Source organism: Bos mutus, chromosome 20, assembly GCF_027580195.1.
Source record: "Bos mutus isolate GX-2022 chromosome 20, NWIPB_WYAK_1.1, whole genome shotgun sequence".
Lineage (NCBI taxonomy): Eukaryota > Metazoa > Chordata > Mammalia > Artiodactyla > Bovidae > Bos > Bos mutus.
The window spans coordinates 56,636,784-56,640,378 of NC_091636.1; the positions used below are offsets into that span (position 1 = coordinate 56,636,784).

Here is a 3,595-nt window from a genome sequence, read left to right on the forward strand (position 1 = left end):
AATTCATTTGAAACAACGTCTCAGAGACTTTCTACTGAAGTCTTGTAGTTGATGTTGAACAACCACCAACGCCAGCATATGGGTCTTGCTGTCAGAGCGTCAGCCACACTTCACAAGCACCCCTAATGTGTTGAGCAGTGCCACCTGTCAGCAACTGTAGAAGTCAGCTGCCTCTATAGGCTGAGGATAAAGCCAGCAAATAAATGGTGAGATTCTAGTTTTCCTTTTCTCCTTTTTCAAATGCCGGGCAGGAGAAGCTGATGACATGGATGATCAGCCTATCCTGATCTCTTCAGGACTTCTTTAGTTAAGTCCTGCTTCTCAGAAACCCCCTCAGTCCCTGGGAAACCCGAATGGTTGTTTGATCACTCAGGAGACGTGATGTCAGCTGAAAGCCTGCATATTGATTGCTCTTAAATATGCAAAGATTTGAACACTGATTCATTTTCTTTATAGTGATGAGTGACTAGATGACTTGCACTCTTAGTAAATTTTCACAATGAGTAGGATATGGAGATCCACATTTTCTAGGGGAAAGTTTGAAATTAAACCTTCTAATCCTGGGTTCAGAGAGCTCTGTGACAAGTTATCTTTCTATGTAAGATTTAATAAAACACTCTTTAAGAAGACTGGTGGTGGTGGTGTTGGTTTAGCTGCTAAATCGTGTCTGACTCTTGTGACCCCATGGACAGAGGAGCCTGGCAGGTTACAACCCATGGGATTCTCCAGGCAAAAATACTGGAGTGGGTTGCCATTTCCTTCTCCAGGGGATCTTCCCAACCCAGGAATCGAACCTGGGTCTCCTGCATGGTAGGCAGATTCTTTACCAACTGAGCTACAAGGGAAGCCCAAGAAGACTGGTAACACTGGCCAATACAATTTTTAAATCACTATTAAATATAGAATTCTTTTTACCTATTGATTCAGCTCACAGTTTATTTATTGAGGCTTCATCTATGTCAATTAAAAATACTCTTAATACGCTCTCTTTGTTCCTAAGAATCCATTATGATTCCAAAAAGGAAATATTTAAAAGCAATAATTTAAAGTGCAGGATTAAGAGATCTGGCTTAAAGTTTTTTATATGCCTACAGTTGTCCATACTTCAGTCTGAATTTGGTAATGATATGAATGTTATGGTCCCTGAGGGGCACATCTGATTGGTCTAGGGTGGGGCACAGACTGGTAATCTTTAAAGTTCCCCAATCTTTCTGATGTTCTGCCAAGGTTGAAAAACCTGTTCTAGAGTTTTGTTGTTGTTAATAAATGACCTTTTTCTCAGCTTATTCAACCTGAAAAAAAAATAAAATAAAAATAAAAGCAATAATTTTTCGCTTGTTTTTGCTCACTTCTATAGTTGTACTTCCAGGGGACTTTTGGCTTGACTTTCCCTATGGGGAAAAAATCCAAAGAAAAATTGTATCTTGGAGCAGGATGGTGGTGGTGACGAGTTAGAAGAATCAAGTGAGAAGTAAGGCAGAAAAGAAGCCCTTTTGGTCTCAACTTAGTACATCTCAAGGGCTTCCCTGGTGACTCAGTGTTCAAGAATTAGCCTGCAGTGCAGGAGAGGCAGGTTTGATCCCTGGGTCAGGAAGATCCCTTGGAGAAGGAAATGGCAACTCAGTCCAGTATTCTCGTCTGGATAACCCCACGGACAGAAGAGCCTGGCGGGCTACAGTCTGTGGCGTCTCAAGAGTCAGACACGACTGAGCGACTAAACCACCACCACCACTGTGCATCTCAACGGTGGCTGCACATCGGAAGCACTCGGTGCCTGAGCCACATCCCCAAACTCTGGTGTAGCTGGTCTGGGGGGTTCCCCTGAGCAGCTCCCCAGAAATAGTCCCTGAGAAGCATCTAATGAGAACTACAACTGAAAACCTCTGCTCTAGCAATGCTGAACATTCGCCAATTGCCGTCTTGTTCCACATCTTTCTGTCTTTGCCTGTGTTACTTCTGCCTGTACATTTCAACTCAACTTCCCTTTGTGAACCTTCCCTGACCCCCTTGACAAAGCCCTCTCCTTTGCCATTACAGCACCATCCGCTTTGTATTGAATGCCTCCATATCCACACAGTACTTATTGATCCTTTACAAATATTTTGCCTGGCAGCATCTGTTTCCCCTTTCTGTTCAGGGAGAGTCTGGCACTGTGTACATCTGGTGAAGCCTCAGGGACAGATATGCCCGGTTTGGACCCAGGGCTTTGAATCTTGAGATACTGACCATACTCACAGTGGGAGTTCAGAGTTCACTCTCTGCCCACTGGTGGTGGCAGTGACGGTGACCACAGCAGCGTCCAGTGGCCCAAACTGACCGCCTCTCAGCATGACTTTGGCAGTGGTGCCCTCTCTTAGTTCCAGTGCAAACGTTCAGCTGGATGGTGGTTCTCTGAGCTACTCTCTAACCTCCTTTAAAAATTCCTTTTGTGTGTGTGTGTATTGTTGAAAATAGCCAGAGAGGTTTCTGTTACAGAGAAGACTAACCAATATCCTACCCCACTAGAACCATCAATGTCTCAAGGGTATGGGCCCTGTCTTTCCTCTTCGTCGTTCCAGTGCCTTGTGTATGATACGTTCACAATAAATGTTAAACCCGAATGAACAAAGTTCAGTCTCATCTGCATGGCCCCTTAAGAAACCATTTGCGAGAACTCACACATATTAGATGTGCTGTTTTCTAATGATGCATAATATATCTTCCATTTTATAATATGCCATTCAGTCATGCAGGATAAATTGGACTGTCAGCATAATTTTTGTGGATGAAGTTATCTTTTTAAAGGAACTGAAGAGAAAGATCTTTGAATCATCTCCTCCCAGGCCAAGCCAAGAGCTGCCAAGCCAAGATCAGCCAAGCCACTCTTCCTGGGTTAGACATACTAAGATGGATACTATCAGAACTGAAAGTACCTCCTCTCTCTCTTCCCTGTATTTCTGTCTCCATCACCATGTCTCCCTTTCCCTGTCCCTCCTCCTCCATATGCTATGACGGATCCACTGTGGAGTCCCAGACTTCCGACTCCTGGCAAGCCCCACATCGTGCTGGCCTGCACATTCATTACAGAAGTGCAAAAGCTAGACATCCACCATCAACATCGACTCTTGTTTTATGCCCATCAGACCCACAGTGCACATCATCTCAATGAAAACCTCTTGGACCAGGAACAAGTAGAAACAGGGAAAATAAGTACATGACAGTCACTCCCTGCTCTTAATTATATTTCTGTTTCCACCAGACAATGCCCACACATCTTTCTCCCCCTCTTCCACTCTCTCCACAGTCTTTCAGTTCCATTTCAGATTGGGAGAATGGCAACTAGCTTGGTAGCCGAAAAGAACAAGGAGAAAGGGTGGATGGGATCGAGAGCAGAGTGATGAAGATGGGAAGTGGACGGAGGAAATAAAGGTAAAGCTTTTCCACCAGGTTCAACTTTTTGGCATCAAAGGAGAGGCCCCAGATGCAGTCAAAGAGTAAGGGAGCAAAGGAGGAATCTTCTCTGAGAATTCACTGATGAGCAGCAAACCACTTGATTTTCTCCTTGTCTTCCTCCAGTTCCAAGCAAATGCTACCAACGACGTGGAGACATTATTAT

At 44.3% G+C, this 3,595-nt stretch overlaps 1 non-coding gene across 1 annotated transcript; it reads right to left on the bottom strand.

Moving 5' to 3' along the window:
- Positions 1 to 773: 773 nt before the first annotated feature.
- On the bottom strand, positions 774 to 845 carry TRNAG-ACC (transfer RNA glycine (anticodon ACC)). The gene has a single exon. It is a non-coding gene; the product is annotated as a tRNA-Gly (tRNA).
- Positions 846 to 3,595: the final 2,750 nt, after the last annotated feature.